A 10,857-nucleotide genomic window follows, 5' to 3' on the forward strand; every position below is an offset into this window, starting at 1 on the left:
TGTGGACTACCAAGATTGGACAATTAAAATGAATTAAAATATTGATTATAACATATGAAACTAAACAATTTTTCAAGTTTGTCACTTGATTTCATCCTAAACCTCATTGTATCTTGACGATTACAATCTGCATTCAAACCTTTCACGATTCTTGAAAGCGCCTCAATCAAAAGGATGAACCAACCACACTTTATCTATGGAAGAAAAGATTTATGCATATAGTTATGCACTTGAAAAACTCTCGAAAACTGAGTAAACGTTTAACACGTAGTTGTGCTAATTCCTTAGTGTTATTATTACCCAAAATAACTTGATAATTTTTTTCAAAGTAGAAAATTTTGTCACAGCTCCAGCAAGACAACTTCGACTTTTCGTTCGAAACAACCATATTATAACTTTGATATATATGCGTACTCTTTTATTGTTACCGGAGAACCTTTCATATTCCATCATATTACCATTAGCGTTTAATCATCTAAAAACACAATTCTCCTGAAACCACCTCGAATTGATAACCTATGATTCAGATATCGTAGCATTAAATGCAGAGGAAACAGAAAATGGTAGATGGTCTAAACGGCCAAAAGTTTGATGATAAAGAAAGGAGTGTTATGAATGCTCGATAGAAAATTTGGTACTGAAAAACAGATTGAGCTAACCATGAAGGAGACCAAGGACAAATACGAGGACCAAACCCTTTATTCAAAGGATCCAGGTAATTCTTGATCCGATGAAATCCTAAGAGAATATCTTGCTCCAAGGTCATGTTAAAATCTTGCGGAAAATTTTTCTTCATCAACCTTCGAACTTAGAAATTCCAAAATATCATCATAAATATCTTTTATATTTTTGAGGATATTTTCATAAATATTCCTGTCCGAAATTATCTACCTCTTCGTGTTTTCGGTATTCCATTATATTGAAAACTTCAGTAAAATCTAAGTATAAATTATGAATGAATTATGGAGAAGTGTTGGGAATTGAAGCATGGGTTAGTATAATATAATGACGCTTGGCCAACGTGATTATATTACAGTAAGTCATGCTGAGTTTCTAAAGAAACGTGATGATGGTTCACAGTAGATCATGCCATCATCATGCGTTATGTTACATAACTCTTTCATTCTATTCAACCTCTAAACATATCACGAATATATATTCTTGATAGTTCTATTCTCAGTGATTCTGGTAATTTGACAAAACAATTCGTGCTATTACCGTTCCTTTTTGCTTAATATATTATAATCATTTGAAACTCCATACTTATGAATTTTAGACCATTACTCGCTTCACTATAGGTCGAGAAGGTAATAAAAAGGCAAAGAGCTCCGAAACATAAAGGAAGATATAAAACTCGACAACAACACTGAAAGTATAAATCGTGGATATTAATACGAATAGCAATATAAAGGCACGGTATAATTAAGAATAGTATCACTCCAAGGGCGAAGTACAAGAAAACAGATTCCTCCGGTGGAAGTTGGAAACGGAGAATGATTATTGCGATAGTTAGGATAAGGATAAGGATCAGAACTGGATTAAGCATTTTTACAATCTTTTGAATTTGGAAATTTAGTATAGAAGTGGTGAAAAACTAATGGAATGGAAGATTTAATTTATAATGGAAATATGAGATAGAACAATCGAGACAGGTGACCGCATTTAATTAAAGAGATCCTAATTTTCTTAATTACCGAAGAACCAAACCTTATTACGAAGATTTCCTCTAAATTCCTTGATTTTCGGAAATCAACCGTGACTACGTCACCAGACAAGATGAATCTGCATTTATTCATTTCACTCTTTTGTGATAACTTCATTCGTACTTTTTGAATAATCGAATTGTTCTATCCATATTACTCAATGAGGATAAAACTCTATTTATCAACTCATATTTGTCATAAAAACATTTTTATTGTTAGCCATGACAGCCACACTCAAATTTCGGGACGAAATTTCTTTAACGGGTAGGTACTGTGACGACCCGGAAATTCCGACCAAATTTAAACTTAATCTTTATATGATTTCGACACGATAAGAAAAGTCGGTAAAGCTGAGTCTCAAAAATTTTAGAATAGATTACATAAATACATTTAACGTTGACAGTTCTCGACGATTCACGATCGATTGTAAATAAATGTGTATATATATATATAAATATATGTATATATAATAACTAGAAATATTAATATACATTTAATCGTTAGAACTAAATATGTAAAATGAAATACGATATAATTAAATTGTTTTGAAAATGAATTTATATGTATATTTAATGTATATTAAATATTAAATATAAATATTAAATGAGGAATATTTTTAGGCTAGGAGTTTGAAGTTCAATTTGAAACCGAATATATAATACGTAATACATAATCCATTTATTTAATAATTATTATCACGAGCTTGACAATTGAGTTGCCTTATTATCTGTATTTCATTTCATTTTTAATTTGTTTAAATAATTAGGATATACAATATACGTCAAATCATCTATGATTAATCATCTTCAATTCTTTAATTCTTTTTCCATCACAAGAGTCAAAAATGTGCAATTAGGTGTTCATTTTAAATTCCAAGCAAATAGTTAATAATTGATATATTGGGATAGAATTTCAAAAAGAAAAGAAAGGTGTCGGCCATTATAGGATTTATCACAAGACTTGATGACTTTTGATATCTAGTTAACATAAAATTCTATCTTCGTATATGATTAAATGAGTCACAAGATTTTTTATTTTTTTTTACTCTCTCCCTTCTTGTATCGGCGATACCCATCTCCGAACTATAGATCACCATCACCTGCAACCTTTCAATTGATTGCTACTACGGCATACAACAGCTGCTATTATTTTCCTCTTTCGTTACATCGAAAATCACCAATAAATCAACATTTAAAAATCGACTGCTGCAACCATTTTTCTGTTTTACATCAACCACCATTATCCAACACCACCACCACCGATTACCATTCTTTCACTATCAATAGAACCACCATCATTACCATCATCTCTATCCCTCTATAACTTTTTCCCTTCTATTTCCTCGGGCATATAATCATCGAATACCATCACTTCTATCACGGTATTGCTGCTGCATATATGTTTTTGTTTTGATTTCGTTTAAGATCAACCATCAAGACCACCACAAAAACCACCATCTTTATTAAATCAACACCACCATTTTCAAACCCATCCAAAAACCACAATGCACGTATCGACTACTTACTTTTTCAAATCCAACTCAAATGAAGAACCTTTTGCAACTTATTCAAACCGTCACTGCTACGTTGTTTGAAAACCCATTTACTCGATACCTATTTTAAAACTGCCATCCCATTTTGTTCGAACCAAAAAAACCCAAGCATCGTTATATATCATTACTGATGTATCTACTACGATTGATCTATCTTCTTTTCTTGTGACAATCGATTTATCATGATGAAAGATTTAAAGGGTGTAGAGCAGGTTCAGTTTAGAGATTGTCAACATGAATATATAGGATCTTTTTATACAGCTCATGATGAAGATTCATACAAGTGGAACATGATAGAATTTTTTTGGCAGAAAATGACAACATATAATTCCACTTGATTCAATAAAGGTGATAAGTGATAATGAAGTTTAAACAACCGTAACCCTTGATTGGGAATTAGATCGGTTTATATATTGTAGTGGGTTGTATTATTCTATATCCGATTTTCTAGTGGGCCACGAACTTGATTTAGTTATTGGCTGTAAAATTTAGTTGTTGTAAGTTGTGTAGTGAACGTTGTTGTTACGTGTTTTCCTTTGCTTAGTGGGCTGCCATAATTTTGTTTATAATCGAATCCCAACATCGACACCTCATTGTTGCTGTTTACAACCATTAAACCATCACCTTGAAGTCATCACAACCACCACCGAGTTGTTTTCTTTGAAAACCATTACCTTGAACCACGCTCGCTTCATCACCTTTGTCCATCATGAAATCACCCCCACGCCATAGAAACTACTACTGCAGTCACCTAGTCTACTTCTATTTCGATCAAACGTCACTTGGAAACCACTATGAACCACCATAAAGGATACCTACTTCTGCAACTGTTTTTTGTTTAAATCGAGCCAACGTCTTGAAAAGCTTAAACCTATTCGGGATTCAGAAGCGAAGTACTTAATTAATGAGATTTCCTCATTGTAATTGAACAAAAAGGACCGGCCTGTATGGTGATCATAACCAAGTAGTAGGAGCACGTGACATTTATTTTAATTGTGAGAATGTTAGCAAAAGGTTATTAGAGAATTTAAAAATATATTTGGAGTCCATGTCGAGAATTAAATAAGAGTGGAGGACCCCTTGGGGGTTTGCTTGGTCACGACACCCACAGCCAAGGAAAAATAATTTAGCTTTTTTAATTGATATTATATTCTTGACACTTTGGAATCATTAAAATCTTGGGACCAAAAATATTCAAGTGGCGAGTGATTTGATTAAGAGATAACGGTGTTGATAATTTAATAATGATGGTGATGAGATATCACGAAAAGATAATGATGATGATAGATGGATTCGTTGACGGTAGGGTATGAAGCATAATGATGGAAAACTTGAAGAAAATAGAAACAAATTAGTACGAGTTAAATAACTGAAAACGCGAGCTATTACATTGATGTAACTGACGGATCAAAGGTTTAGGTTGTTATTGGGTTAGCGGGACGTCGCGGGTTCAAACCCAGACTTGAGCATCTTTAAGGACTACTTATTTGAGGTAGTTATTTATTATTTATTATTATTATTATTATTATTTTAACATTAATATTATTTTTACATTATTATTATTATCATTAAAAGCCTCATTAAAATTATCATGTTTATTAAAAGTATTGTATTATTAAAAATTATCATTCTTTTTAAAATTAGTACTTTTATTAAAAATTATTATTATTATTATCATTATTAATAGTATCATTATTTTTACTATTATAAATATTATCATTTTTATTATTATTATTTTATGTTATCATAACAAATAAACATCTCTAAGAATATATATATTATAAGATATTAATATAATTATGTATGAAAATATTTATACATTGTAGTATATAATATATAAAAATAAATATATTCAAATCAATAATTAACATAACTTAAAACTTTAGTTCTTCGATTATAAGTATAATTGTTAATATATATACTTAATATAGGTTCATGAATCCAAGGCCAACCTTGCACTTATTCAATGACGATATATGTATTTTTAGTACGAATTACAGTATGGTGAGTTCATTTTCTCCCTTTTTACTATTTATATTTTTGGGACTGAGAATACATGCGCTGTTTTTACAACTGCTTTATTAAATGCTTTTGAAATATATTTTGAACTGCGAATACATGAAATGCTTTTATAAATGTTTGACGAGATAGACACAAGCAAAACATTCCTTGAATGAATTATTATGCAGACAGAAGTTCTGCGGATTATTGTTGAATTATGTGGACATGATAATTGCCACCATTGAATTATGTGGACATGATAATTGCCACCATTGAATTATGTGGACATGAAAATTGCCACCATTGAATTATGTGGACATGATAATTGCCACCAATTGATATGAATGTTATGTATCGAGAGAATGATTTTATACACAGGTTATGTGTATATTATTTTGTGCACGAGATATGTGTACGGTTACTAAGATTTATGAAAAATGATTTCGTACACAAGAAAGGTGTACTGTATTAAAAGATATCGCATGTACATTACATGTGGGTATAGGATTCGGGCCCATTTGTACCATGCAACATTTAAATCTTGTGGTCTATCAACATGATGAATTTTATTGTTTTATGATAAACCTATAAACTCACCAACCTTTTGGTTGACACTTTAAAGCATGTTTATTCTCAGGTATGAAAGAAATCTTCCGTTGTGCATTTGCTCATATTACATGGAGTCGTTCATGGCATATAGAGGTCAGAACCTCGCAATGGGACCAACTGTTAAAGACTTCGTCCAGATGGATTAGGACGGGTCACTACACTCGCACCTAAATCTGCTAGTGTATCATATATGACATAATCACTAAGTAGACAAGGAACAATAAATTCACCCGGATCACCCAACCTGGGTGGAAGTTTTGGTGGAACTATCTTCACCAGGTTTACTTTTACGGTTTTTGTTTCTTGCACTTTCTTATTCTTCTTCTTCTTTCCAGAGGTATCACAAACTTTATTACCTATTACTTTCTCATACTCAACTCCTTTTCTTGGAAACGGGATGGGTGGTCTGTATGGTGCCACCACTGGTTTTACATACTCGGGTGGTGGTGGTGGTGTAACTTCTTCATTGTTACTTACATCTAAAACCTTCCCATCTTCTGGTGCTGATTTTTCAAAATTCGTTGAAACCATATTAACATTCTCATTTCGAGGATTTACTCCAGTATTACTCGGTAGCTTTCCTTGTTCCCTCTTACTCATCATGCTAGCAAGAGTACCTACGTGTTTTTCTAGATTCAAAATGGAAGCTTGTTGAGTTTTTAATGACTGATCAAACCTCTCATTGTTTGGGTTTGAGATGTAATAAATTGTGTTTGAGATTCCATTAGCTTTGCCATCATTTCTTCCAGATTTGGCATTTTCTCTTCGGTTTGTTGTGATGGTTTATACAAGCCAGTTCTTTGTTGATTGAAAGTGTTGTTTTGAGTTGGTTGGTTATTCGGACCTTGTTGGTTATACGAGTTGTTGTTGGGTCCATTTAGATTGTAAATAATGTTTTGATTTCGATTAAAGTTTGGCCTTGGCGGTTGATAATTATTTTGATAATTATTTCCCGGCCTTTGGTTCATGTAGGAAACATTCTCACGTTGTTCCATGGTTTGTTCAATGTGACAATCTTTTGTTAAGTGTGGTCCACCGAATTGCTCACAACTGATTCGTATTGCGTGAATATCTTTAGTCATCTTTTCCATTCGCCTCTCGAAAGCATCTATTTTTGCGGAAATAGAATCAAAGTCATGGCTATAATCGGCTCTAGCCGCTTTAGATGAACGAAAAATATCTTTTTCCTAGTGCCACTCATGCGAGTGGGAGGCTGTGTTATCAATGATTTTGTGAGCTTCGGTAGCGGTTTTCTTCATAATGGAACCACCAGCTGCTGTGTTGATGTCTTTTCATGTAGCAACGTCGACACCTTGGTAGAATATTTGTACTATTTGATAAGTGTCTAAACCGTGTTGAGGACATCCTCTCAACAACTCTCCGAATCTTGTCCACGCCTCATATAATGTTTCATTTGGCTTTTGCGCGAACGTAACAATTTCTCCTTGAAGTCTCACGGCTTTAAATGCTGGAAAGAATCTTTTAAGAAATTTCTCAACTAAGACATCCCATGTATCAATCGCTCCTTCAGGTAACGATTCTAACCAATCTTTGGCTTCTTCCTTTAAAGTCCAGGAAAACAACATGAGATATATCTGTTCATCATCAACTTCTCTGATTTTAAATAAAGTACAGATCCTATTAAAGGTTCGAAGACGTTCGTTTGGATCTTCTTTTGGCGTACCACTATATTGGCATTGATTAGTTACCATGTGTAGAATTTGTCCTTTGATTTCATAATCTGACGCATTAACATCTGGCCGAATAATGGCGTGACCTTGGCCAGTGCGTGTGGCTCTCATTCGGTCTTCCATACTTTGGGGTTCTAGATTTTCCATGATTAAATTTATTGAATTTGAATCACTAGAGGATTCTGATTTAATGGTTTCTTTCTCGACAACCTCCGGTTGAATGATTGGTTCTTCAGGACCTTGGAATTGTCCTTGAATATCTTCGGGTTGCTCAATCGTGAAGTCGGTTCAAAAAATGGATTATCGGAAATTTGAATTGGAGTTCTTGTTTGACTAGATGATGATTCTAAAGAAAAATCAACAGCGATTATATTGGCTAGATGTCTTGATCGAGTTACAGTTGGTGAACGTTTAAAAGGTGGTGAACGTTTTGCTCGGTGCATTCACTGAATATCCTATTAGTTATAAAAAAAATAAAAATTATATAAGTTATCAAATTAATAGACTTTTCTGATTTTGCCCACGTTTCGAATAGCCAATAGATGCAGCAGGTAGTCAGGACCTTTTAAATCGGAAGCCCACAACTTGCCACTAACAAATTCAACTATTACTACGAACCAGAAAATTTGGATGTCTATCAATTTAACTGCTTAAAATAATTTTTCGTCGAAATTTAAAGAAAATAAAAGGTCTAAGTCCTAAAAACTAGAACGTAGAAATTAAAAAGAAAAAGCGCGTCGAAAAATAAGAAGTCGAAAAATAAGCGTCGAAAGAAAAGCGTTGAAACTTAAAAGTCTAAAAATTAAATCTAAAAAGTTGCGCCTAAAGGAATTAAAGCTTAAAAGGAATTCTAAACGTGAAAACGGCAATTACTTAAAAAGCACTAAAATCTATAAAATTAAAACGGCGTCGCAAAATTCTAAAGCGCCTAGATCTTAATCTAAAGAAAAAGCACTTGAGGGATTTTACGGCAAAGCCTAACAAATCTAGAAATATAAAATAACTACGGCAAAAACTATCCTTAAAACTAATTACTACGAACGACAAATATACAAATTACAAATTAAAAGATTAAAATATACAATTTATAAAAAGAAACAAAAAAAATGATAAACTTACTTATTTTTATCAATATATTATTTTTATATTATTATTTATAAAAGTATTAATTTTATAATTTATAATAATATTAAAACTTAATATTACTAATTATAATTTAAAACTAAACTTAAAAACTAATTAATTTATTAAAAACCTAATTAGGTTAAATATTAATAATAATAATTAATTAAAAACCTAAACCGTATTTAATGTTGTACGAGGATCAGGTTTGTCAGATTATTCCATGCGGTCGCATGGGTTTAAAGCTCTGTGCTCTTGTGATCGCATGAGCTTGAGGTTCAGCTTGAGTGCAGGCTCAAATTCGTGCACGCTCAATTTTTTTATTTTTTTTATATTTATATTTTTTTAACACTTAAACAAAATATTTTTACGAAATAAGAAATAAAATATTTTTACAAAAATATAGTTTTAATAAATATAGCGTTTTTTTACCGAGTCCCCGACAGCGCCGCCAAAAACTTGATGTGTGCGAGGTGGTGTACGAAATAGTATTATTTTTAATATGAAATACGGTGAAATATGATACAAGTTTTATTTATTTATATAGATGGGATATACCTAAACCTTGCTACAACACTTATAGACAGTGTACCTAATCGTAGAGTAGTGTAGTTTTTAGTAAGTCCGGTTCGTTCCACAGGGAGCTGGCTGAGCTTACACTATACTTTTATTAACTATATTTGTACAAAATATAAATATATATATTACAATTATTATTATTATAAAAGGGGGGGTTTTACCGTTTAATGATCGGTTTGTCGATTTTATATTTTAAGCGTAAAGATAAATGACGATAATATAAATGACAGAATTTAAATTACGATAACGTAAATTGAAGTAATTAAAATGACAGTAAATAAAGGTACGATGAAATATGAAATAAAAGTATTATGCTTATTTAAACTTCCGTAATCATGATGTTTGACGTTTTGATTTTAATTCATTACTCTGGGTTAATTGTCCTTTGTCCTAGATTTATTTGAAACCTATCTGATTTTTGTCCATAATAGTTCATCAGTCATAATTATAAAATGCTCGACAAATTAACCTTATTCCCGAAGTCAAATATTCCAACTAATTAGGGATTTAAACTGTAACAAGGTTTTAATACTTTGTTAATAATTACACCAGGTTATCGACTGCGTGTAATCCAATGTTTTAATACTTTGTTAACAATTACACCAATTACCCTTGTATGTAATCCACCCCTGTTTTAATAAGATATGAACATTAGTTTACCCACTTGATCAGTTTGAATAATCAATTACCCAACCCGAATAATTAATTAAATGATCGTAAAAGATGTCGTATAAACGTCACTAAATAGGACATTCATAATCATTTAATAATTATTAGATTAACTAATTTGAAGATAGGTTCGACATATTCTAATGAGTTGTCATTCGATTAAACAATACCTTCCATCTATTAATAGTTCATAGTCCAATGTCCACAAGTGTCGGTCTTTTGTCCAAACCCTAATTATGGTACAAAATCCAATAACCCCGTCTTAATATTTAGCCCAACATCACGATTACTTCGGCTCAAAAAAGCATAATAATAACTTAGTTATGAGACATTAATTTAAAAAGGAAGAACATAGCTTACAGTGATTATTTATCGCGTAGCGTTACACGGACAGAACTCCGACTTTAAATCCCGTAAAATATTTCTTACAATAACCCAACTAAACCATAACTTTATTATTAAAATTATAATATAAATATATATTACATAAGAGAGAAAGAAAATATATGAAGGTGTGTGTAAACGCGTCCGAAAAATGTTGCAATTTATAGACTTGGCCAGGAATTTCACTCCATGCGATCGCATGGAATTTGTTCTTCCAGGCCATGCGATCGCATGGCCAGCTGGGTGCAGATATTTTTGCTTCAAAACGTGGGCGGCTCGATTATTTAATATATATAATATAATATATATAATATAATATATATATATATATATATATATATATATATATATATATATATATATATATATATATATATATATATATATATATATATATTATATTATGTTCTTGTGCAATGTTGAGTTGTAATTTTAGCTCCGTTGACTTGCGCGTTGATGCTTGGTTTATGTATCGGTTCCGGATTTTCGAACGCCTTTTCGTATGCTTAGATATCTTGTACTTTGCGTTCCGCGACTTGTACTCTTG

At 31.9% G+C, this 10,857-nt stretch overlaps 1 non-coding gene across 1 annotated transcript; it reads left to right on the plus strand.

The window, feature by feature from the left end:
- Nucleotides 1-7,212: 7,212 nt before the first annotated feature.
- On the plus strand, nucleotides 7,213-7,319 carry LOC139894987 (small nucleolar RNA R71). Its single transcript, XR_011775459.1, has one exon. It is a non-coding gene; the product is annotated as a small nucleolar RNA R71 (small nucleolar RNA).
- The last annotated feature ends 3,538 nt before the right edge of the window (nucleotides 7,320-10,857 follow it).

The sequence above is a fragment of the Rutidosis leptorrhynchoides genome, chromosome 2 (genome assembly GCF_046630445.1).
Source record: "Rutidosis leptorrhynchoides isolate AG116_Rl617_1_P2 chromosome 2, CSIRO_AGI_Rlap_v1, whole genome shotgun sequence".
Classification (NCBI taxonomy): domain Eukaryota; kingdom Viridiplantae; phylum Streptophyta; class Magnoliopsida; order Asterales; family Asteraceae; genus Rutidosis; species Rutidosis leptorrhynchoides.